At 38.7% G+C, this 27246-nt stretch overlaps 1 long non-coding RNA gene across 3 annotated transcripts; it reads left to right on the forward strand.

The window, feature by feature from the left end:
• Positions 1 to 1277: 1277 nt before the first annotated feature.
• On the forward strand, positions 1278 to 23744 carry LOC118927365 (uncharacterized). Of its 3 annotated transcripts, none has more exons than XR_005030804.2 (5): positions 1278 to 2040; positions 2516 to 2625; positions 3367 to 3424; positions 9793 to 9878; positions 23677 to 23744. It is a non-coding gene; the product is annotated as an uncharacterized LOC118927365 (long non-coding RNA). The 3 variants fall into 3 exon arrangements; XR_008996624.1 differs by lacking the exon at positions 23677 to 23744 and adding an exon at positions 12674 to 21107; XR_008996623.1 differs by lacking the exons at positions 9793 to 9878; positions 23677 to 23744 and adding an exon at positions 5338 to 7992.
• Positions 23745 to 27246: the final 3502 nt, after the last annotated feature.

Raw genomic sequence — 27246 nt, forward strand, 5'->3', positions numbered from 1 at the left:
GGGGCCTGCGGCGGCGGCTGGGAATTCTGGGGAGAGGGCTGAGGGGACGGCCTCGGGAAAAGGTGCGAACAAGGAAAAGGCGCCCTTCTGGGCGGGAAATTAGAAGAAAATGGCGCCCTCCCTGGGCGGGATGGGGTCCGAGTGGTGGTCGGTAGCCCGAGGGGCCTCCCTGTGGCGAGCTGAGGTAGCTGAGGGCAGCCCTGAGCCGAGAGGCCATGGGTGTGAGGGCGAACGCGAACCACCCTCAGCCCAAGGGAGTGAAGTCCAGTGAGGTGGGTTTATTCTAACAAAGTTCTTCCCGTGCACCTGACATCTGCAAGCAGCGTGCTTGTTGGGGACAGAGCAAGCAAGGGACAGACACGTGTCCACCCACACTCACGGAATTTAGAGTCTAGTGGGGAGGCAGGCAACCAAGTAAATTAACCAAAAGTTACACGTGGCAAGAACGCAATGAAGGGAAAACGGTCTTCAGACAGTGCCAGAGGGAATCTACTTTAGTTAGGGGGACAAGGTGGCATTGACATGTGACAGAGATGAGAAGGAGCCAGACCTGGGAGAGGGGACACACAGTGCAGGAGGTCGGAAAGGGACTCCCAAGCAGAAGGAAGGGCCTATGCAAGGGTATTTCCAACCTCAAGCTTTCTGTTGGGTTGTGGGTGAAACCGCGCATTTGAAACCAGGCTATTCTCCATGACTTGTCCTAATGCAAAATGTTCAAAGTATGTTGATGTACACAAGAAGGTGCACTTTTAAAACATTCTCTTTCGAAATATAGATTCACTGGGAGTTGCAAAGACTACATAGAGGTTATGTGTATACCGTCCATCCAGTTTTCTCAGTGTTTACATCTTACTAAACTGTATCAAAGCCAGGAAATTGACAGTGGCTCAAGATGTGTGTTTATTTAGTTCTATGCCACTTTGTCACATGCATAGGTTCCTAAAACCACCACTGCAATCAAGACTTGAGCTATTCCATCACCACAAAGATCTCCTTTGTAAGGAGCACTTTTGTCTTGTTCCTAACGTGCTCATTATTTGGTTGTATAATTGCCAACACTTTGTGGTGTTTGGGTATTACGAAATGGTAGACTTTCTCATTTTAGCTCTGGAGCCCTGTGGCTGTCAGGAGAAAAACTGGAGGACACACAATTGTAGCAAATGTTAAGAGAGCGAGCGGCTGGTCATCTTTGCTCTGGGATACAGACTCTCGTATGTGATAGAAGTCTGATGCAGAACTCTTGACTTCCAGGCGCATCTGGGCAAGGAACTGTTTATATTCCTGCCTAAAAAGTACAGCTCGTGCAGTCACTCGGTTTATAAGCCTCCTGGAGAAGATAAAGAGGGGAGTATGGTAATTTAATGATCCTCCTACTCTAAATCATCCTTGAAAACGTCCATAGCTTCATTTTCTCCATTTCACAACGAATAAGCCCCAGAGGAATGAACTTCCTGTTTATGCTGTGGTTCCCAGGAAAGAGGAGCAAATGTACAGGCAGCTAATTAAACCCTTCAGTGGAGGAGGGCTGATTACAAATGGCATATAGTGAAAAAGTATTTAGCTTTCGTTTTTGCTGGAGAGGAAAATATTTCAAAATAATTTAATGTTTGTACTCCTACCTGCTACTTTTGCTCAAGTCTCGAGACAATCCCAGAGGAATGGAGAATTAGAAGAAAGGCTTCTCCCTTTGGGACAAGGACTTTTTGGTAAACACTTGTCGGCTCTGGTTTCAGATTGCATCAGTTCAGGAACTAATTCCAGGCCCAAAACTGAGAACAAACTTTGACTTGATTTTTAAATTACTTTGAGAATAGATGAGAGTTTCCAGATTCTGGTTTTAGAATGTTGAATTTCACTTTCCAAGGAAACTGGCTTATTCTGGCTTTCTCAAGCATATTCTGTATAAGTGTATCATCCTCTTCTTTGGAAGGAATTTCTAATCCTAAATTTTCTTCCATTAATTACTTATGATCATATCACCTCCAGCAGAACTATTATAATCGGGTGAATTTTCCTCTGCTGTTTAAAGGATAGTTGCAGGTAAGTTAAAATCAGAGTATATATACTCCATATTTCTTTGTTTTATTATGTTTATTTTTATTATGTTTTTGCTGTTTCCCTAGCATATTCAGGGTACGAAATTAACTGATTGATGGTCATAGTGATGACATTCAGACATGGCGATCAGTTTGAAGACAGACATACACCATGAATCCATAATTGAGTAAGTCAGAAGGAAATTTAATTAGTCTTTTTCCTGTATCCACACAAGAAATACTTTAATGAAACAACAGGAAAGCCCTTATTTATTTTTTTCCTTTAAATTGCACATCCAGTCTGTTCTCAATGGCTTTCATGAAATCAACTAACCAGATATTTTTGAGGGAACAGCAATACCAGCAAGTTACATCTGTTTGTGGCATTTTCCCCAGGATGGGACCAACAAGATCTATCAGTTTCTCTATGCAGACTAATTCACATTTATTGTATTACAGCTGTATGTTTGTCTTCTTAGGTCTTCTCTTTTTCAGGAAGTGACCCCAGGAATTGATTCATAACAAGAGATCCACCAGAGATTTTATATATTTGGGCTGTGGTGGCAGACCAGTTACATCTCAGCACTTGGTAAGAGCACTGGGAACCCAGGTTCTCAGGTCTTTTGAAAATAAAAAGCAGTACTGAAACATTGGTGGTATTTGATAGAGTCATCTATGGGAAGAATTGTATTAATTTGCTTTATTTATTAGTTCTCCAGCCAATATTTATTGAATGCTATTATCTGCCAGGGATTGTTCTAGGTTCTTGGAATAGATATATCAATAAACAAAAAAGACAAAAATTCCTGCCTTCGTGAAGCTTACATTCTAGTCTTCCTTTCCATATGTATTAACTTGCTAAAGCTGACGTAACAAAGTGCCACAGACTAGGTGGCTTAAACAACAGAGGTTTATTTTTCTTATAGTTCTGGAGGTGAGAAGTCCAAAGAGTTGGTTTCTTGTGAAGAGCCAAAGAAGATCACAGAGTTGGTTTCTTGTGAAGGGCTTGAGGGAAAGATCTGTTCCAGGCCTCTCTTCTTAACTTGTAGGTGAATGTCTTCTTCCTGTGTCTCACATTGTCTTCTCTCCGTCCGTATCTGTGCCCAAATTTCCTCTTCTTATAAGGATACCAATCATATTGGATTAGGGTTCACCCTAATGGCCTCATTTTAACTTATTTACCTCCTTAAAGATTCCAGCTCCAAATACAGTCACATTATGAGGTATCAAGGATTAGGACTTCAACATAGGGATTTGGGGGGAACAGTTCAGCCTGTACCCCATATGACTATGATTTATCTAAATCTTTGTCTTGCCTGTTTTTTCCAAGATATCCACATCTCTGAGATATTCAAAGCCATTTATGTTTCCCTGTAAAATGTGTCCAGGTAAACTGTGTTCTGTAATTATGAGTGATCATTTCTCTATGCATGATTTGTTTTTATAAATACTGGAAGTGTTTTGTTAGGAAGGATTATTCTACTTGGAATGTTGCTCCACCTAGTGTCCACCATATTCTCTACTTTTTTCAAAGTTATAAAAATGAATAAAAGGGCACAATGTTGGAGAAGGGCTTCTCTATTCAACAGGCTTATTATTCACAGGGTGCTAAGGATTCTTGGTAAAAAATATTTTTCCAACACTTGTGGAAGGAAAGAGAGGCCTCTATTTTGACATTACTTTTAAATAATTAAAGTAATATTACCATCATTTACCATCACTACCAATTACTATTTATTTTTATCCCATGAGGAAATAGACAGGGTTTAATAACTTGCCCAAGATCTCACATATTATAAGTGGTGTTTGCCCTGAGTCTATGTGACTCCAGAGTTTAAGCTCTTAATCATTCAGAAAAGAAAAAGAAACAAAAAGGTTCATATATTTCATATATATACAAATACTTCTGAGGAAGTAACACATCTAAGCATACACCTAAATGAGTACTTAAGTTTGTTGTTCAGTATATGTTTCATTGTTGATACGCTGTGTCAAATGTGTCTGTCTTAGATATCAAATTTATAAAGGACATAATACACAACCAGGTCAGTATTTTACAGTTTTTATCATTGCACATCTTGAACCACATTGAAAATTTAAAATAATCATTTAAAAGTTTGTATTTCTTCTTGTATTTTAAAGACTAATTTTTGTTTTTCTAATGTGCAAGGAATGAGGCAGCTCAACTGCCTGGAGACAAGGCAGGAAGGGCTTCTACAGAAAGCTGAGCTTAGTAAGATAAATACAAGTTAGAAAAGGATGCTTTAGAAATACAGAAAAGCCCTTGTACATGCCTAGGAGAATGACAGAGTTTGATATTTTTGGGAAAATACAAGAGGTGAGATATTCAGGGAGTAGGAGTGATAAGAGATGACCATAGGCTAAAAGGCATATGTTCATCTGAGAACATAATTGTGAAGCCACCAAAAGATCTTAACAAGAGGGATGGAATGGACCCATCTTATCAAAAGATCATGTAATAGCAAATCTGAATAGGCCTATATCTATTGAAGAAATTGAATCAATAATTAATAACCTTCTAACACAGAAAGTACCAGTCCCAGATGGGTTCAGTGGTGAATTCTACTTAACATTTAAGAAAGAAGTTATACCAATTCCTTACAATCTCTTCAAGAAGATAGAAGCAGAAGAAATACTTAACTCATTCTATGAGGTCAAACTCATACTTTAATGCCAAAATTGAAGACATTACAAGAAAATTGTTTCGTGCAGGTCTCAGGCTATCAGTAACCAGTTTTGTGGTTGGACCAGCCCTGGTGGTTCTTACCATGACAGCAAGCTGCCCTTCAGCAACAACCATTAGGAAACTTTGAAAAAACAGAGATTTATTAATTGCAAGACCTGGAAATTGCACAGCACACTTGGGTCTACCCAATGAGGTAACAGGTAGAGGGAGAGTGCCTGGGGCAGGGGTTCTGCTTTTATTGGGGTTGAGAGTGGGGACCTAGGGTGTCCAGGCCTCACTCTCTATTGGTGAATTTAAAACAGCAGTGGGAACTTAAAGCACAGCAAGAGAAAAGGCAAGTGGCTCAAATGATCAGTTATCAAAATCAACCAAGATTTCTTAAACAAAGGAGTCTCAGTGGAGGCTTACACTACAAAAAAGAAACTACAGACTGGTATCTCTCATGAACGTAGGTACAAAAGTTCTCAACACAGTATTAGTAAATCAGATCCAATAAGGTGTAAAAAGAATGGCATAATATGGTTCAACATTTGAAAATGAGAATGTAATCCATTGCATCATCAGGCTAATGAAGAAATATGATTATATCAATAGATGCAGAAAAAGCATTTGACAAAATCCAGTAATCATTCATCGTGTGGATGAACTCTCAGCAAATGAAGAAAAGGAAAAGAGGAGAACTTCCCCAACATGATAAAAAACATGAAAACAAAACACCCTACAGAGAACATCATACTTATGGTAAAAAGCTTGACGTTTTCCCACTAAGATCAGGAACAAGGCAAGGATGACTCTCCTCACTACTCCGTTCCAGCATCAGACTGAAGTCTCAACTAATACAATAACAATAAATGGAAGCAAAAGGTATACAGATTGGGAAGGGAGAAAGCAAAACTCTCCTTGCTTGCAGAAGACATGATTGTCTATGTGGAAAATCTGTACTTGTACTCTTAACGTTCTTACATAAGGGAACAAAACAAAGGAGGAAGTTAAACAAAAGACCCAGAACAAATGGTTTCACATGGAATATGTAGTCACATTGCCTTACCAAGTTTATCAATATATGAACATAAGGTTATTGAAAGCAATCAATCCCAGTATAACATTGGTGAAAAACAGCATAAAACATCTCAGTATCCTTGAAATCTTTTTTATTGGGCCTTCAGACATAATGGCCTTGGGGCTACTGGATGCAGTTACTGTACCATTTAGGAATTTTATGGGTGCTATTTGTTTGTACCCTGTATCTTTATTTTAAAAACCTTCTTTAATAACTTAACATGATCATTTCAATATCGGCCATTAACTAATGCAAGCATGGTAATATAGGTTTGAATACCGTACCTGTGTTACCGACTTTTTGCAGTGCTGAATCCCCGCGGTCATGACAGGTTTTCATTCATTGCTACCTTTTTTCATACTAAGTTTTTTGAAGAGGCAAGTGAGTGACGTATTAGCTGCTAAAAAATAATAATTACCGTGTCTTAAGTACCTACTGTATGCCAGGAATCATATTGATTGTTTATCCAATTATCTCCTTTAATCCTCATGAAACCCCTGCCTGGTAGCTCTCCACCCCATTCTAGATTGAAAACTGTAATTCGAGGGGACCAAGTCCTGGGAGGCAGTATGAGTGGTGGCCCAATGGCCTATATTAGAATCCTTGTGCCATCATTTTCTAGCTCTGTGACCTTTGGGAAAATTCTCTAACTTCCTTAAACTTTATTTTTCTTGTCTGTAAAATGGAAAAGAGAAATAATCCATGTAAAGTGCTCAGCACAGTACCTGGTACGTAGTATGTACTTCATAAATGTTCGTGGTTATTTAAAGTAATTGCATATTATACAGTCAATACATACTATTATTTTTATTATTACAACAAACAAGTGATGCCACGGATTTAAACTTAGGTCTTTTTGACCCTAAAGCTCCCTCATTTCCCTCTATTCAAGACTGTCTCTGTAAATTTTTAGTCATTGATGAAGATGGAACTAATGCTCCTTAAATTGCTTAGACTGTGAAAAAAAAAAGATTTACCAGTGTATTGTCAGAGTTGAATAGATCATGCTGCATAAATGAGTAACTTTCATATATCAATGATTTCTCACAAAAAAGTTGATTTCTTCCTCCCATTTCATGCCCTCCCTGGGATGACAGAGGCCTTGAATCACAGTCCCTCGGGGGTCTCAGCAAATACCCATCGTGCCCCATGCTTCCACCATCACCGAGGCACGAGAAAGGTGTGTGGCGACTTGTGTGCCGTCTCTTGAAGACTTATGCTCGCAAGTGACACATGCCGCTGCTGCTCATATTTCACTTGCCAAAACCAGTGACACGGCCAGCTTTGACTTCGCACGAGCAGGGGAAGTGCGGTGTCTGGGGTTTCGGAGAGAGTGGAGAATTAGACATCAGTAGGCAGCAATAATAACTACCATGCCAATAATTTGAACTTTAGTTTCCTAATTTGACCTTTATCTTTTTGATTTCTAAATCAGTCCCCATCCCTCTTAGGAGGTATATAGACTCTTCAGATAAAAGCCTAAATATTCACTTTAGTTATAATATTAAGTTTCAGAGCAGCACTTGTCTTTCAGAGAGGGACATCAGAGTTACCTGGGGACTATCTAAATGATGTGCGTGGGTCCCCTGCCCTGCCTCCAAGACCTAGGGAACTGAATATCTAAGGGGCAGGCTCAGGGTGTGTTTATTTTGAAAAAGCTCTGCAGACGGTTCCGTTTTGGGCCCTGTTGTGACTATGCAATTGTAAATTCATATTTGTTTTCAGGGAGTGCTCTTAAGGCAGATGAGAGGAAACAGCTGAAAGCATCGGAAAGAGGGGCGCATTAGGTCAGAAATTGTGACTGGAAGTGTAGCAGGGTTTGCAGCTCAGGCTTGAGCGTGCTCACCTCAGAAGTCAGTATATCTGGGCATGCCTAGATGACTAGGCTCCATTTACATAAGGGAACACCAATCCTAATGAGAAAGACCTCATCTTAAATCAAGGGAGACTTTACCCCTGCCCTGACTTTACTGAAAAAATTTTAGTCATACGGAGGGTGAAAGAATTTACCCATCACTAATTCAGTAAGTGCTGTATCTGTTTTATTTGCTAATTTTTTCTGACATCCAGTGATGATTATTGCCTGAATCAATTATTTCATTGAGAGGCAGGGTTTGCCAAATGGGGATTTTCTGATTTTGTAATTTCATCTGCATTTATTTATTATTATCTAGCATTCTTGTGTGTGTGTGTGTGTGTGTGTGTGTGTTTTATTGGAATAAAATTGATATACAATATTATATTAGCTTCATATATACAACATACTGACTCAATAATTATATACATTACTAGATGCTTGCCACAATAAGTGTAGTTACCCCAATACCATAACAAGATATTATAATATTATTGGTTATATTTTCTATGTTGTACTTCCATTCTTATGTCTAACTTATTTTGCCATTTGCAGTTTGTACCTCTTTGTCCCCTTCACCTATTTCACCCATCTTCTCACCCCCTTCCCTATAGCAAGCGACAGTTTGTTGTCTATATCTGTGAGTCTATTTCTTTTTTGTTTGGGTGGTTTTTTTTTTAGATTCCACACGTAAGTGAAATCATATGGTATTTGTCTTTCTCTGCCTGGCTTATTTCACTTAGCATGATACCCTCTAGGTCCATCCATGTTGTCCTTCTTTTCTTATGGCTGAGTAATACTACATTGCACATATGTACCACATCTTCTTTATCCATCTATTGATGGACACTTCGGTTGCTTCCTTATCTTTTCTATTATAAAGAATACAGCAATAAACATAAGGGTGCATATATATCATTATCTAGCATTCATCACGAAAGAACAGCTTTCCTTTATTAACTGGAGATTAATTAAGTTTTCCCTAAAAAGTCAAAGTACATGCTTAATTATTTAAATTAGGGGAGATTTTTCAGGAGGTTATGTTTGATTTAAAAGGACAATTGCCCAGCCTCATAGTTTGCAGATAGGAATATAGTAGAGGCTTGTGCATATAGTTATACAGCTCAGCTCTCAGACTCAAAATCATAGCTGCAGTGAAAAATGGCACAGAGATTATAGTGGCTTTATCACTGAGAATAGAAAGTCAGCAGCATTAGTGACAAGGCTTTGGGGGTGTCAAAGGTAAGGACTACTAGGTAGACCTTCGCGGGTTCTGTCAGCACTGGTACCTGTTGGTGGGTCCTCATAGCTGTAGGAACATCAGTGGGTATGGCAGCATGGCTGCTGTTTTGTTCATTAGCAATGCCAGGGAAAATCACCACTCGAGGAGCAAAATGGTACTAAGCACGTGGGTTACCAAGAGGATTTTTCTGTAGAGCACCCATGAGGCAGGCTTTGGGGCACCCAGAGGTGTTCAGCAGGGAAACTGAAGCTCTTGAAATGCAGGTAGAGGCAGAAACTCAGTCAGAGGTATGGATTTGGGAGATTTACTGTGATCCTACCTTACCCTTGAGCTTGTGTGATCTGGGGAGAAAGTGCTGTATCTTGCCAAGAACAGAAAATGGTGGGAAAGGATCATTTTTAGGCAAAGGCAACTGGAGAGATAAAGTGATGTGTAGAGTTTGAAATGTAGAAAGATGATGATAGGTGACTCATATTGAAAGAGAGATTCCAAAGATACTAGTTGACTAGTTGAGGGAACCAGGAGATCTCCAGGTATTCTCACAGCTTAAGGAAGCTAACTTCTGGCAGAAGTTGGCATTGCACAGATGGTCGAAGGGTCAATTTTGCACAAATAGGACATATCTCTCCATTTCTTCAACTCTTCTTTCATGCCTCTCAGTACCATGTGATTTTTTTTAGTGTAAACACCGAGATTCAATTAAAGATAAATTAAAAGTTTATTCCTGATAGAATCCACATCCACTGAAAAGTTAAAATGATCTAAATATTTCTTTTAATCTGTACTGAACATAGGGGATTGGGTTACTAAAAGTTAGTCAAACCATATATAGAAATTAAAGAAATAATGATTGCTTTTTCCTTTCACTTTTATTTATTTATTTTTAAATAGAAACAAAGTGACTTTCTGTCACCCCACCTTTCCTGTAAAGATTGGCTTCTTGATGGAGAGTTGGACTGCTTTTCTGTTGGAAGAAGGTAACTATTTTTGTGTTTATTTTTATTAATCAAATATACATAGATTAAAAGGAAAATAAAAAGATAAGCTATGCACTAAATCTTGGCAAACAGTGTGTTATAATTTGTTTTAACTTTATACAATTACAGAGTGATTTTATACAAATTTCCTCAAAAAGTAATAAATTAAATAATGCTTAGCATTCAACAAAGTGATTGTAATTCAGCATAGTGAAACTATCATTTTAAAAAAATGTAAAAGCTACTGTAGGGACCAAGGACAGGCCGCCCCAAGATGTGCCATTGTGACATACAGGTTATTTCAGAGTTGAAAACAATCAAGGCTTGAAATACTCAGAAAGAAACTTTGACTTTCCACTCTCCAACTGCATAAAAAGAATTTAGACAGAGGAACTTCTCCAGGAGGAGAGCTATCACCATAGCAGTTATAATATAAACCAGGTGTGGTGGGCAGGGAGCGATGTGGCTAGGTCTGTTAAAATTTCTCCTTGTGCCCCATTGCTTCTGTGTGACCCAGGAAACACTTGTTTATAAAATATTTACTCTTTTCATATTCCTGTGAATTGCTTTTGAAGTCTCAGACCCCTATTCCCTTCTCCTTGGTTCAGGATGACATGCATACCTCATTCTCCCTGACCATCTTTGGAATCTGTCTATGGCTTCCCCATACATACATAATTAAACCTGTTTTTTTCTCCTTAATCTGTCTCATGTTGATTTGATTCTTGGACCAGGTAGAAGAACCTCAAGGGGTAGAGGAAATTTCTTCCCCCCCAATACTACCCAGTTTTTATAGAGTGGCAATACAATAACTAATAAAAGTGGTTGTGTCAGCTATTGTTTTTCTCTTGAGCAAAGCTAATCAGTTTTATGCTCCTATGCAGTCATTGAATCATTCTTAATTCCTATGTTAGGTGACTTATTCAGGTAATGAAATCATCACAAGACTTTTCTGAGAATTCTAGGCCTTCAAAATGGCAGAAAGTTAATTGTTGTCTCAGTGATACCAACCAGAGCCTTGCGTATGCACAATTTTTTGATTGCAAGAGAAATGAGCAGCACAGTAGTGGAGTTCATTTTCAAAAGAAGCCTCCTTGCGAAATTCTTCTTGTAATCCTTAATTTAAAGCAGGTGGCCCACAGTACTAACTGGAAAGCAAGGGGAGAAGTGCAGAAACAAGAACAAAGATATTTTTAAGTCTTGAAGTGATCCTATGCAATTTGTAACTGATATATTTTGTCCTTTGCATCTTTTCACTTCTCTGACCTCCTCTTCTACTTCATAGAGGCTGGTGCTAATCACGCTAATTGCCACGTTGTCCCAATCCATCCAATCCTGTCTTCTGTCAAAGCTCTCTTTGCACCAAAACTACCTACATACCCCTCCTGGAGAATTTCTGATACTAGAAAAAAAGTAACTTCATTGACTTGAATTGCCTTAATGACTGCATGGATTATTTAGCCAACCTCTTAACATTTTCAGACATGATTGTTATATTTAAAAAAGAATGCCTGTTCACACCTAATTAAAATTTGAAGAAATCTCTTTCAATGTAAGGATGTAAAAAGAAATGCAGGCAATTTGAAAAGAGGGCATTTTCTTGGCGGGGGAGGTATCTTATGGCAGACTAGTTTTGCACGTACTTAGCAACCTAAGCTGTTGCAGCTTTTCTACATACAGTTTGACTTTTCTCTGCAGCTGAACCTAAAAGTTCTTAAGTTCTCAGTCATTTCATAATGTCTCCTGTGACAATGGTAATGGGGATGTTGATTTTATTTTATTAGTTGTTTGAAAGGTCTTTCCTGTACCTTGGTTACTAGGTTACTAGGTGTCTTTGTTATTAAATTTCTGTCTCTAGAGACTCAGTCAAGGAGGAAAAACAGAAAGATAAAAATATGTAATAAACACTATCATTAAAAAGTTTCTTAGAGGAATTGACATTTGACTTTATTAATTCATTCAGAAAATTTTAACTAGGTGCCTACTATGTGCTTAGATGCTGGGAACACAATGATTAATAAGATAGACATGGTCCCTGCCTCCATGGAGTTTACTGTCTAGTGGTTCCAGACAGTGGATTGCTCCAACACATCCTCAGGGAAATGGTTATTACACAGAGATCAGGCATGAGGCAGAGACTGTCTTTCAAATTCCATGATGGTAAAGTGGCATTCCAAACTATGAAACGGCAAAATAGCTAATCAAGTTATCTTGTATGGTTACATAGGACTGTATACTCAATGAGGACTGTGTACTTTGGGGAACCAGATGGCTGTTGCCATAGACCAATTTAAAGGGGAATAGGAATGACTAAGCAGTGATGGATGCCTTTCATGGCATGGATGATTTAAAACAAGCAGGTGACATACTCAGATCATAAAAGTGTTGCCTTAGTGGAATGAAACTCAAAGCCTTTATGGGCTAGTGTTGAAAAAAAATCTCTTGTAGCTTGTAGTCATAGAGCTGAGGTAACTGAAAACCTAATTCAGAAATTGATTCTGTGGTTTGGTAAATTATATTAGTACATCATTTCACATACTTTGCCAGATATTTTATTTATTTGTTTATTTAAAATTAAGGTATATACAATAAAATATACCAATCTTAGTGTGCAGCTCAGTAAATTTTGACATGCATATACACTCATGTAACCATCACCCAGATCAAAATATCAGATGTTCTCACTAATCTTATTTACTCCTTCACCTATTTCACCCATCCTCTATTCCCCTTCCCTGTTGCAACCACCAGTCTGCTCTCTGTGTCTATTTCTGTTTTGCTTGTTTTGTTTTTAGATTCCACATATGAGTGATTTATTTCACTTAGAATAATGCCTTCTAGGTCTATCCATTTTGTCACAAATGTCAATATTTCCTTCTTTAATGGCTGAGTAATACTCCTTTGTTTATATGTACCATCTCTTCTTTATCCATTCATCTATTGATGGACACTTTGGTTGCTTCCATATCTTGGCTATTGTAGATAATACTACAATAAACAGGATCACATGTTCAAATTAATGATTCTGTTTTCTTTGGGTAAATTCCCACAAGTAGAATTGCTGGATCATATGGTATTTCTAGTTTTAGTTTTTTGAAAAACCTCCATACTGCTTTCCACAGTGGCTGCACCAATTTACATTCCTGTTAGTAGTTACGGAGTTCCCTTTCTCCACATCCTCACCAACACTTGTTATTTCTTGTTTTGTTGCTATGAGCCATTCTGACTAGAGTGAGGTGACCTCTCATTGTGGTTTTGCCTTTCCCTGATGATTAGTGATATTGAGCATCTTTTCATGTATTGGTTAGCCATCAGCATAACTTCTTTGGAAAAGTGTCTCAGGTCCTCTGCTCAGTTTTTTAATTGGATTATTTGGGGTGTTTTGATGTTGAGTTGTAAGAGTTCCTTATATATTTTAGATATTAGTCCCTTATCAGATATCATTAACAAATATATTTTTCCACTCATTAGGTTGTCTTTTTGTTTTGTTTATAGTTTCCTCTGCTGTTTGCCAGGTATTTTATATGAATGTTAGGCTCAGCTAGGTTAGGGAAGAGTAGGGTCTTGACAAATGGAATAGTGATATATGAGAGAAATCAAGGCTTAGAAAACCCCAGACTCCTACATTTACCTAAAACAGAATTCTCAACCATGATACCATTAACATTTTGGACTGGGTAGTTTTTGTTTTGGGGGCGCTGCTGTGTGCATTGTTAGAGCTTCAGCAGCATCCTTGGGTTCTACCCACCAGGTGTCAGTGACATCCCATCCTGAGTCATGGCAATCAAAAATGTTTCCAGATATTGCCAAATATTCCCCTAAGTTAGGCATGGAGGAAATTGCCTCTGGCTTGAGAAATACTGGTCTAAAGTTCTACCTGTTGGGCAATCATTGCTTGAGGAAACCATGACTCATTGAGAAGGAAAACCAAGAAGTTGTTCCATGCCCCATCTCACAATTGCTTATTTGGTAACCAGAATTCAGACTTAACATGTCTCAGAAGGCAAAATATAGGATCAAAGTAGGGAAGCTTAAGTGTTGCATCCACAAGAATTATAGGAATTTGATAACATATGTCATGAAAATATGGGGAATATTTGTAGGAATGATTTCAGAGTGTTTTACCAAGGAAAAAATGGAAATGAAAATTTTAGACTAAGCTAAATTAATTGATAAGATTGCCCTCGCCAGAGATTTGGCAGTCAGTGTGTTTGCTTGGGCAGACAGCTGTAGTTCTAACAATGTACTGAGCTGGCTAATCCCAAATAGCACTGAAAAGCCAGAAAGAATTTTGTTTAAGTAGGGATAAAGATTAGATTTATCATGCAGTCTACCTATGCATCCCTCATATGTCTTTTGATATATTCCAGAACACTCTCAGTTTAGCTTTACCACAAGGAATGGATTAGTAAAGGGGGTGTCAGAATCTTTAAAAAGCACTTTACTGGCTGCTCTTTCTAGGCTGAGAATGTGGATGGGAAGGGCTACATTTGAAATGAGATTCCTAATCTTAGAAGGGGTGGCAGAGCCCTGTGACACAAATGAACAAGTAATGAGCGTGGTTATCAAATTGCAGGGTGAATGATCAAGTCCCAGGGAGTTAATTTATTGAAATTTATTTTAGACTGTGGGAGTAATAGGTGACTATTTCTTATTGTTAAAAATTCAAGCAAAATAGATAAAGCAAACCTTTCTTAGACTTCTCTCTTCTAATCCCTTTTGCTTTCATGAAATGCTCACCAGAAATTCTCCTCTGTACAAGAGGCTCTTGATACTAAGATGTTCAGGATAGCTCACTATATAAATGCCAGTTCTCTTCTATCTCCAGCCAGCCCAGTGCTTCCTGGATGGGCTTGTCAACTCAGTGGCCCTGGTGTCAGTGATGAAGGTTATGCATGAGCTTTGACACCATGGACATTCCTTCTCCAAGCTGCCCTAGTCCATGCCATTGCTGAGGACTCAGTTTGTCAGCAACAGCAACCAGTTCTGAGTACTGGACTTAGCATTACACCTCTAGGCATCTAGCCAGTTCTCTGTTGGCAGATATATTACAGTGGATCCCTTCTATGTTGGGAAGGGGGGAGCAACAATTTTAGATCTCATCTAGTGACTTCCCTTGTGATAGATGAGGATTTATTTCTCTTGCTGCCATCCTCTCTGCTTCTTTTCTCTGTCCTCTCAACGTAATTTTTGGTTGAGTAAATATTGTTACATTATACCTAGGTAAATATTATTCATAGCCAAACATCCTATGTAGTGTGATATTACTTTTTTTTTTTCCTCTTCCTGAGGTTAAAAACTGCTTATTTAAAATTTCTTCTTATGTTTCTTTGCATCTGTTGCAACTTAAATAGCCTTTTAGTACAATTTTGTGTGTCCTGGGACAAATACTAATGGAGGTCTACATACCACATGTCTAAATATTTAAAAATTTATAATTCAAACTACTAAAGAAAAATCTCTTTTCTTCTCTTGTCAAAATAAAACTGGAAATTATCTCAAGTTGTGGTTTTTATATGACTGAAAGTTTGTGGATTATCAATTGAATTTAATTTTGAGTGCAAATGAATGAGTTAGTGATATTTGGATGAGTACTAAAGGCTTGCAAAACTAACAAATTGTTATGTTCTTTTCTATAAATTTGTCTTAATTTCAGCAAAATGTTGCACTGAAACCTCACATAAGGTTGATTTACTGACAATAATGCCAATTAGACCTTTCTTGGGTCATTGTAGACCTTACTTTTCCTTTAAAACATTCAAAATAATCTATTAAATTTAAAAGGCAAGATATTAACTATACAGTAAATTAAAATTTCTAAAATGTTTAAGGTTGGAAGTTTTAATTTAATATTTGAATTTTTAATTAAATCATACAAAACATTTTATGAAAGTAAAACTGATTACAATTCTAGAATCAGAATCCATTTGTCAGTGTAAAACACACATATAGACACATCAAGACATAATACAGACTTAGAAATAATGTGAATTACTTGATATTACAAAATGTTTCTCAGCTGCCACATAAAATAGTGTTCAATAGCACGGTAATTAGTGAATATCACTGGATACTCCAACTGGAATTTGGAATGAAGTGAAAAAAAAAAAGGCCATCCATGCTCTGAGACTTTAATATACAAGGGTCTATTTCATTCATGCTCTCAGAGAGGGATTTGCCAAACTAATTAATTTGTGTTTTCTCTTACCACTGTACTTCTACTGTTCAGATTCTGTCTGTAGTAAAGTCTGTCTCTGACAGCAGAAGCAAAACCCATACTCCTACACAGCACTCAGGGCAGTCACCTTTTATTTTGAGGAGAAAGGAGGAAAAGAGCAAGAGATGTGGAGGAGCTAAATGAAGTTAGTGTCACAAAAGGACACATTTAAGGTTACGGATTGCACTGTGGCAGCGCTGAGTGCCAGGTCTTGAGTGACAATGATACCCATGGGTTCTTACATACATTTGTTCTCTTTCTCTGATATGTAGGGCCCTCTCACATGTGGGCCCAGGCGCCCAGTTCTAAGGTTGGTTTTGGGTCTTAGCATTCATCATGCACGTGCTTAGGTGATGCTTCCCTTTTCCAGTAGGGTGCCTGTTCCCACAGCTGTTCTGTCATCCTGCATTCACCAGTTCTGGTCTTCTGCAGCAGTAGTTACTCAATGCCATGTGAGAAAGGAATGAGAGCTCTATCTCCCTTTCTCAGTTTTTTATTTTTTAATTTTTAATTTTGGAATAATTTTAGGTTTACAAAAAAGTTGCAAAGACAGTACAGAGGTCCTGCATACTCTTCCCCAAGCCTCCTCTAATGTTAACATCTACCATAATCGAGTTGCATTTACCAAAACAAAGAAATTAACATGAGTACCATAACTGTTAACCAAATCACAGACATTTCTTTGGATTTCAACAGTTTTTCTGCTTATGCCCTTTTTCTGTTTCATGATATCACACTGCATTCAGTCATCATGTTCCCTTCATCACCAATCTGTGGCAGTTTTTTTGGTCTTTGCTGACTTGACTTCCATGACCTTGACTGTTTTGAAGGATACTGGTTAGGTATTTTGTAGGCTGTCCCTCGGTTGGGTTTGCCCGATGTTCGGGTTTGACATCATTACACTGGGAATATGGAGTTTCGGGAAGAATTCCACAGAGATGAACTGTCCTTTTCTTGGCATCATGTCAGGGGTTGGTAATATCAACCTGACTTATGACTGGTGATGTTAGCCTTGAGCATCTGGCCCAGGTGGTGTCTGCGGTTTCCCTAGTTACTCTTTTCTTCCTTTCCCCTGTTCTTTAGGAGAGAGTCATTAAGTCCAGCCCACACTCATGGAATGAGAATGTATTTTAAACCTGCATTCTATCAACCCTGATTAATATTCCTTTTTACCCCCACTTCCAAAAGTCCACTTAGTCCCTGAACCTTTGGAAGATTCTGTGACACATCAGTTTAGTTCTTGGCTTTCCCCGCTATATCCTGAGTCACTTTTCTGTGTTCCAGCTTCCAGCATTTTGTTGCTAATGTCTCCTCTTCCCTTCTCTCTGTATTTATAGGTATATGGGTTTTTTAAGAAATCTCTTTACTGTAGTTTTAGTGGAGTTTCAGAGGAAGTGAAATTGAATTATTATGTTCAATCTGCCATCCATACCTGGAAGCCTTGGGGAAAACATTTTTTAATCATCAAAATTGACATTTAATCTGTTTGAATTTGCAGTTTCTGTGTGTCATAATTCTACCATTGATACAATCCTTGGAATCATTGAATTTTTTTTTGTATATCGTTGTTTTATTTCATGAAACATTAGGATCAGTCAAGAAATCACTTAACAGCTAGAGAAGTAAGGCTTCTAGTGTTGGTTGGTGTGATTGGCCTTGATTATCAAAGCCAAATTAGGATTAAGTTTAACAAGAAAGGTAGGCTGGACACTTCAGGAATCGAAGTTTGGGTCAGTCGAACGGGCAAGGGACCTTAACTGATTTTTGCTAGCCAAAGGCAGCAAACTGGTATGGATAGAAGAGAGAAGTTAAAATATCCGCTATGGCGTCTTGACCAGTTGCATAAATGAAAATTCTAGCCCTCTGTATATTTGTTCGCTCTCTGTCCCATTGTCTTTCACCTTTCTTTTTTTAAAAAAAGACGTTTTTAGAGCAATTTTAGGTGTACTTTAGAATTGTGAAGAAGGTACAGAGATTTCCCATATACTCTCTGTCTCCACACATTCATATCCTGCCCTGTTATCAACATCACTCACCAGAATGGTACCTTTTTTTTACAAAGGATGAACACATCAGAATCACCCAAAGTCCATAGTTTACCTCAGGGTTTACTCTTGGGGTTGTACATTCTGTGTGTTTGGGCAAATGTGTAATGGCATGTATCCATCACTGTAACAGCATACCGGGTATTTTCACTGCCCTAGAAATCATCTGTGCGCCACCTACTCATCCCTTTCCACTGACCTTTGACAACCATTGATCTTGTTACGGTATCCATAATTTTTCCTTTCCCAGAATGTCACAGAACTGGAATCATAGAGTATGTAGCCTTTTCTAATCTTTCATTCCTACAACTTTATATAAAGTGTTTTAATATTGGGTATGTTTGTTATTTAGTGATGAAGTTGCATTTTATATTTTTATACATTTTTATTATTTTCATTACTTTTTCAGTAGGTAGTGGTCTATGTGGCTCAAAAAACAAACAATATGAAGAGTATCACCCTCCCGTTTCTGTCTACCTTGTTCTCTCTTGCCCTGACCCCTGTTAGTAACCATTTCAATTAGTTTCTTGTGTGTCTTTTGGTGTTTCTTTATACAATTATGAACATATATTCTTATTCTTCCCCATTTTACATAAAAGATAACACTCTATTTATATTGTTCTGTTCTCTTTCTTTGCTGGATAGTATGTGTTAGTTCATAGAGAATTTCCCTGTTCTTTGTTACAGCTCTCAGGGATGTTCCAGTGCTTGTATTACCAGTTCCTTATAGAAAATGACTTGAGTTTGTTTCTCAGTTTTGGCTTTGCAAACAATACTGTAATGAATAACCTCATACAAACTTTCTTTTGTAGGTGTGTAGGTATATTTCTGTATAAGTTCCCAGAAGTGGGAAAGTTGTAGAATACTGACTTTAGTATAATAGTGTACCTAGAGTGGGATTAGCCATCACCTGTTTTAACAATCAGAGACAACCAGGAAAATAGCAACCACATAGCTTTCATGGCAGAAAAAATGTAATACAGGATAGTGATTACCACATAGAGCACCTGAGAAAGTGAAGCAACCTAGAGATTAGTAACAACAGAAGAACTACTGCTTGCAGCCCAGAGAGACAAAAGTAAGAAGGCTGTATTACTGAATCCCAGAGCTGGGGGGTCATCTGTTGGAGGCTAGGACCTCTAAGGACCTGTCTATGGAAGCTGGAGCCACTAAGGAGATACAGTCACTGCCAGAGAAGTGCCTGAGATAGACGAGAGAGAGATATCCTGGTATGTTCTTTCCCACCCCTAGTGTCCACTCTTTCCAAAATCAACTGATAGTGAGTCTGGTCATCAGAGTTAACAGAAGTCAGCCGCCTGCTGTACAGAGAACAGCAGAAGTCCAGAAAATGGATTTGAGGACAAATGGGCTCAGAATCTGTGTAGCCCATCCATTTTGCTACTTAGCATTTAAATCCATCCTTCTACCCATGTTTAATATCTTTATGCTCTGCCTGTCATTCAAACAAACACACTGTCCCTTCTGCCCAAACAAAAAGAGGCATGTAAGTCTCATTAGTCATTGTATCCTTCTCAAGTTCAGGATCCACTGGTGATCCTCACTCCTCTCCAGCAGGTGCAGATTGATTTTCTGTGGCCTGATAACTTATGAACTAACTTGTAAATTAAGTTTCACCACCACTCCACACAAAACTGTAGAGGAAGGGGAGGGGGAAAAGTAGACATCATTGGTTAATATGTACGTAACAAAAATATCTCTGTTGCTGTAAAAAGTCACAAGATCATAGTTGGTATTTATCACTTCCCTCCTCTACCACTTACTCCAAATTCCCTGTTTTCAGCTAGCACTCCACTGCCAGTGGTTAGGGTTCTTTGCTTGGCAGGGTACCTGTATCAGTTAGGATACATTCAGAATAATGGAAAACAGAGTTGGTGTTTCAACAGAATTTAATATAAGGAATTGGTTAAGCAGTTTTGGAGAACTGAAAAAGCAAAACAGGGGATACTGAGCTAACCCAGAGATAAAGAAATTAATATAAGTGACACAAAGGAGATAGAATAAACGAACTTGGTGACTGATGACATATGGAATGGGAGGACAGAACAGAAATCCATACATGTGTTAAAATTTTTACACTCATGTGACAGTTCTGGTTTGAGTCTGAGTCGAGCTCAGACCGATCTGAGCTTAGTGTAGTTACCAATAGTCCCGGTTTGCCCCAGCCTTAGGGATTTCCTGGAGCCTCAGTCTTCCTATGCTAAAACTGGGAGAGTTGCTTGCAAACCAGGATGAATTGGTCACCCTAGCCTGCTATGAGCTGGTGGAGTAGATCAGTGACAGGAGCTTCTTGGCATGAGCTCTGAGTCTGGTATAAGCAGTCCTTAGGGAGTTAGCAATCAAGATGCCTTAAACTTGGGCCAGTAAGAGAGCCTTTAGTGATGAAGGGAAATGGTAATTCTTAATACTCCATGGTAGCTGCCATTCAAATACATCCCCTACAGTTGGGATCCATGGTGTGATGTATTTGTGGGTTCTAGGGAGAGGAGGTTGGAAATAAAGTTTGTTTCTTACTCCAAGAGTGTAACCCAGAGGGGACAGATTCTTTCTCACCAGACCTCCCAGCAGCTCTGGAACTTGAGGGCCTTAGTGCGTTAGTGACTTCAGTTGTAGGTAAGTTGGTGGGTTGCAAGGGATGGGGAGGGGGAACTCGGGAACATGTCCTGGCCCAAGGAAGAACTGAAATGCTTGGCAAGGCAGAATAACATTTATGCAGCTGGGGCATAAATTTATGCAGGTGAAGTCTGAGTTATCACAGCAAATGTAACGTCAACAGGTCGGGGAGTGGAGAAGCTGGAGGAAAGCTGGCAACAGGCTTTTCTTGAAGCAATTTCAGGCAGGAGGAGGGGACAGGTTGACTAGGGTTACTTTCTTTGTGATATTCTGCCACCTAGTGTTAATTCTTACTACTTCGCTTGTCCCTCTGATGGATAAAAGAAAGCAGATGAATTAAGAATCTGAGGCGAATTTACCCTAAGAATGCAGCACTCCAGTTTGAAAAAGACAGATGCACCCCTATGTTTATCGCAGCACTATTTACAATAGCCAAGAAATGGAAGCAACCTAAGTGTCCATCAGTAGATGAATGGATAAAGATGTGGTACATATATACAATGGAATATTATTCAGCCATAAGAAGAAAATAAATCTTACCATTTGCAACAACATGGATGGAGCTAGAGGGTATTATGCTCAGTGAAATAAGCCAAGCGGAGAAAGACAAGTACTAAATGATTTCACTCATCTGTGGAGTATAAGAACAAAGGAAAAACTGAAGGAACAAAAGAGCAGCAGAATCACAGAACCCAAGAATGGACTAACAGGTACCAAAGGGAAAGGGACTGGGGAGGATGGGTGGGTAGGGAGGGAAAGGTGGGGGAAGAAGAAAGGGGGTATTATGATTAGCATGCATAATGTGGGGGGTGGGAGAAAGGGGAGGGCTGTGCAACACAGAGAAGACAAGTAGTGATTCTACAACATTTTGCTATGCTGATGGACAGTGACTGTAATGGGGTTTGTGGGGGAGACTTGGTATAGGGGAGAGCCTAATAAACATAATATTCTTCATGTAATTGTAGATTAATGATAACAAAAAAAAAAGAGAAAGAAAAGGGGGATTACTCCCTGATAGGATAAAACTAACTGCAAATCAATGATTAATGCATGCTTTACATATCCTTAATTTTGATCTTTTAAAGGGTGTCAGATGATCAGCTATGGAAGTACATTTTTCTGATAATATTCCTTTCTCTCAAAAAAAAAAAAAAGCAGTTCCTGTGTGGTGATCTCCAATAGGTTCTTCACAATGGTATAAAGGTCATATCAAAGTGTGGGCAAAGGGTTTGTTTGTGATTATACAGAAGATCAAAGCCTAATTTGGTTACACAGAAAACGAATTAAGATACAATATGAAGAAGAACTTCCAACATCAACATTCTCTGGAAGAGTCATTCCAGAAGATGATCATCAAAAAACTTCAACAAAGATCCTGGTGCTGCTGCAGTTGCAGCTGCAGTCATCCCACCGGTTCCTGGACTTGCCATTGGAATGAAGAAGGAGATATCTAAGCTGGCCTGTGCATACAGTAAAACAACAAATTTGACTGGATCTATACTGTTGGAACTCAACAAAGAATTAGGAGAAGTGCAAGTTGCAGTGCTCCAAAATCATGTGACTATAGACTATCTACTGTTAAAAGAACACATGGGATGTGAACAGTTCCCAGGAATGTGTTGTTTTAATTTGTCTGATTTTTCTCAAACTATTCAAATTCGGTTAGACAATATCCATCATATCATTGATAAATTTTCACAAATGCCTAGGGTGCCTAACTGGTTTTCTTGGTTTCACTGGATATGGCTGGTAATTGTAGGTCTGCTTTTGTTATGTAGCTGTATTCCTATTATGTTAATGTATGTGCGCAATTTAATTAGTAGTTTAAAACCTAGACATGCTTATGTTACTCTACAAAAAGATATGTCAAAGAAATAATCAATCTTCCCATGTTTTCTTCCGTCTGCTACTTCTATAGCTTTTCTTCTTCCTTCCTAATTACAACCCTTTAGAAGAATTAGTGCCTCATATCGAAAATTACCGAGTATCACAATTCTTCCAAGTGGTAAAGATACCTCAAGACAAATGCAGGGCATAGAAGCCACAGGGCATAAATATGCAAAGGAGTAAAAAGCTAACCTTTTCAAAGAATATTGCTCTCTCTCACTTACCAACTTTACATTTCCCTGTATGGCCCCGGAAGATGACTGGTTAGCCAGAGACGGGTAAGATCCCTCAAGGGAGGAACAACCTAAGACAGGCACAGTCGCAGGGGGGCCATCAGGAGAGAAATTGGGGACCAACAGAGGGGAGGCTTAGAACCTCACCCCCCCCCCCGTTTTGAGAGAAATCTTCTGCATCCGTGGATGTTTTGTTGCCCTTGTCTAGCTTGGATTAATACTTAGTCTATAGGCACAGACCTGATCATCTACATTTGCCCTCTTACAGCACTAAATTATGTTTTCTATGTTTATCTTGCATCTACCTACCACTTCAGCATTTTATTTTAAAATAATAATAAGGGAGAAATGTGGGACTCACATATAAATCAAGTATAAAAATCAAATGAATAATCATATCTGACTTGATTGTTTATAGTTCATGATGCGTGATCAAAACCGAAAGTTTCTGTGATATGACTGCCCTTGTACTGTTCACCATGTAAGAACTTATTCACTATGTAAGACCTTGTTCACCATGTAAGAACCTGTTTGTTATGCTTCAGAAGATTGGAGACTGTTGAGATATAGGCTTGGGGTTGATTATTGACTGTGCATTGAGTCCCCTATACAGAATATTATTGTTGTTAACAACCATTTGATCAATAAATATGAGAGATGCCCTCTCAAAAAAAATAATAAAATAAAATAAGAATCTGAGGCATTTCCAAAGGCATTGGTCATTTGTGTTTGTTCACTTGACAAATGCCGATTGAATACCTTCCATGTGCCCGTTATTCTTCTAGGCATTGAAACTATAACTGTGAACAAAATGGACAAGCCCTGAACTCATGGAAGCTCACATTCTTGGGTGAGAAAAATAGGGGGGAGAGGTGACAAGGCAAAAATTCTGAAATGTCTTAAATTATGTGGCATAAGGGCCAGAGGATGAGTGAGAGAGACAAGGGAAGGTCATCAGTCAATAGCCGCAGGAACCGGAAACTCCACGTTCCGGGATGACGTCTTTTCAACAATCATCTAGAAGGTCCCCAGGACCACTGTATTCCCCTTGCATGTGACAGTGTCTGACCATCGTCAGCAATCAATCCACAAGCCTTATCTGTGGACAGACCACCTACCCCAGGAATTTCCCCTCCTCGAATTAGTACCATTCTGGTGAGTGACGTTGTAGCCAATATGAATTTAAATAACTTAATTTCTTTGAGGCCCCTTGTCAATGTGCCCCATTTCTTGAGTCATTTCTGTTAACTGGCCTTGATGCTGGTGAAGCAGAAATTTGCTGTCCCAGGACTCAGTCCTAATCTGGCTGCATCTGTAACGACTCCATAAACCCTTTTATTTCAGAGATCTTTAGATCTCTAGATTTTTTTATTTGTCAGGTGCCTGTAGAATTAGATCAGGTAGTCATGGAGGCCTGAGAAGAAAACTTCTGAGTAAAAAATGGAGACAGCGAGGGAGGATTCCAGGCAGAGGAAATAGTGCAAAGGCCCTGAGGTGGAAGCATGCCTGTCAATTGCAGGGAACATTGAGGAGGAGAAGACTGAACTAGAGGGAGAGTATTAGAAGACCAGGGCCTTTAGGATCATGGTAAAGGCTATCATATTTATTCTGAGTGAGATGGGAAATCATAGCTGAGTTTTGAGCAGGCCCATAGTCTTACGTACAGCTTAATATAATCACCCTGGCTCTGCAATGAGAACAGAACAGACTGAAAAGAGGCAAGGACAGAAGCAAGGAGAGCACTGAGAGGCTTGTTAGTAATCCAGGTAGGAGATTATAGCTTGAGCGAGACTGATGGCCACGGAGGCAGGGCAGAGGGAGCAAGAAATTGTTGATGCCTATTTTTTGTGCCCTACCTCAAGGGTTTAGCATGAATTGTTCAGGAATGTAAGGAAAAGGAAGGAAGGGACCACTTTCAGGCTTTTCATTCACCTGGAATTGGTTTCTGTGTATGGCGAGACAGAAGGGCAGATTCTTTTTTTTCCATAGGAATATTCTGGTTTCCAAGCACCCTTTACTGAAAAAAATTCTTTTTTGTTTTTTAAGGACTCCCACTTTGCCATTACTGCCGTATATGAAGTATCCATCTAAGTGTGAGTCATTACATATATTGGTTATGTTCCACTGATCTATTTGTCAAATTTTGTGACAATATTATATTATCTTTTCTTTTTACTTCAGAATCAGTTTTAATATTATATAGAACAAGAACTCTCACCTTATTATTATTATTATTTTTTTGGGTATCATTAATCTGCAATTACATGAGGAACATAATGTTTACTAGGCTCCCCCCATCACCAAGTCCGCCCCCCACATACCCCATTACAGTCACTGTCCATCAGCGTAGTAATACGCTATAGAATCACTACTTGTCTTCTCTGTGTTGTACAACCCTCCCCGTGCCCCCCTACATTATGTCTGCTAATAGTAATGCCCCCCCTTTATTCCCCCCCTTATCCCTCCCTTCCCACCCATCCTCCCCAGTCCCTTTCCCTTTGGTAACTGTTAGTCCATTCTTCGGTTCTGTGAGTCTGCTGCTGTTTTGTTCCTTCAGTTTCTGCTTGGTTCTTATACTTCACAGATGAGTGAAATCATTTGATACTTGTCTTTCTCTGCCTGGCTTATTTCACTAGGCATAATACCCTCTAGCTCCATCCATGTTGTTGCAAATGGTAGGATTTGTTTTCTTCTTATGGCTGAATAATATTCCACTGTGTATATGTACCACCTCTTCTTTATCCATTCATCTACTAACGGACACTTAGGTTGCTTCCATTTCTTGGCTATTGTAAATAGCACTGCAATAAACACAGGGGTGCATATGACTTTTTCAAACTGGGCTGCTGCATTCTTAGGGTAAATTCCTAGGAATGGAATTCCTGGGTCAAATGGTATTTCTATTTTGAGTTTTTTGAGGAACCTCCATACTGCTTTCCACAATGGTTGAACTAATTTACATTCCCACCAGCAGTGTAGGAGGGTTCCCTTTTTTCCACAAGCTCACCAACATTTGTTGCTGTTTGTCCTTTGGATGGTGGCAATCCTTAGTGGTGTGAGGTGATATCTCATTGTGGTTTTAATTTGCATTTCTCTGATGACTAGTGATGTGGAGCATCTTTTCATGTATCTGTTGGCCATCTGAATTTCTTTGGAGAAGTGTCTGTTCAGATCCTCTGCCCATTTTTAATTGGATTATTTGCTTTTTGTTTGTTGAGGTGTGTGAGTTCTTTATATATTTTGGATGTCAACCCTTTATCAGATCTGTCATTTATGAATATATTCTCCCATACTGTAGGATGCCTTTTCATTCTATTGATGGTGTCCTTTGCTGTACAGAAGCTTTTCAGCTTGATATAGTCCCACTTGTTCATTTATGCTTTTGTTTCCCTTGCCCAGGGAGATATTTTCATGAAGAAGTTGCTCATGTTTATGTCCAAGAGACCTCCAGTACTATGTTTAATAACAGTGAGGAGAGTGGGCATCCGTCTTGTTCCCGATCTTAGAGGAAAAGCTTTCAGCTTCGCACTGTTAAGTATCATGTTGGCTGTGGGTTTGTCATATATGGCCTTTATTATGTTGAGGTACTTGCCCTCTATCCCCATTTTGAGAGTTTTTATCATGAATGGATGTTGAATTTTGTCAAATGCTTTTTCAGCATCTATGGAGATGATCATGTGATTTTTGTCCTTCTTTTTGTTGATGTGGTAGATGATGTTGATGGATTGTTAAGTCTCACCTTATTTTTTAAAAGAGTGTTTCAGATATTCTTGGCCTTAAAATTTCCATAAAGTCAAATTCTACAAAAACAAATAACAAACCAAACCTGTTGGTAATTCTAATTAGGATTGAACTGGTATATTGTTTTAGAGTGAACTGACATTTTTATCCTATTGAGTCTTCTAATTCAACATTTATTTTAGTCTTTAGTAGCTTTCAGTCAACATAGAGGTCTTGCATATCTTTTGATAGATTTATTTCTAGATACTTCATTTTTTATGCTATTGTAAAACACATTAAAAAATTTATTTGCTAACAATTCATGGCTGGTGTTTGGAAATGCCATTGATTTTGGTGTATTGATTCTCAATCTAGCAATTTTGCTAAATGTTCTTATGAATTCTAGGAGTTTATCTTTTGGGGAGGGTATCCTACATGCTCAGTATATTGCCTTTAGATGATTATACCTTGTATTTATCTTTCTTAACCTTAATGTACTAGCTAGAATCTCTAGCACAATATAGAATAAAAGTAGTACTCTCAGGCACCACTTAATTGTTGCTGATTTCAGAGGAAATCTTCTGGCATTTAATATTAAGCAAGCCATAAGTTTGCTTTGTTTTCCTATAGAGACT

This window comes from Manis pentadactyla, chromosome 3 (genome assembly GCF_030020395.1).
Source record: "Manis pentadactyla isolate mManPen7 chromosome 3, mManPen7.hap1, whole genome shotgun sequence".
Taxonomy (NCBI): Eukaryota; Metazoa; Chordata; class Mammalia; order Pholidota; family Manidae; genus Manis; species Manis pentadactyla.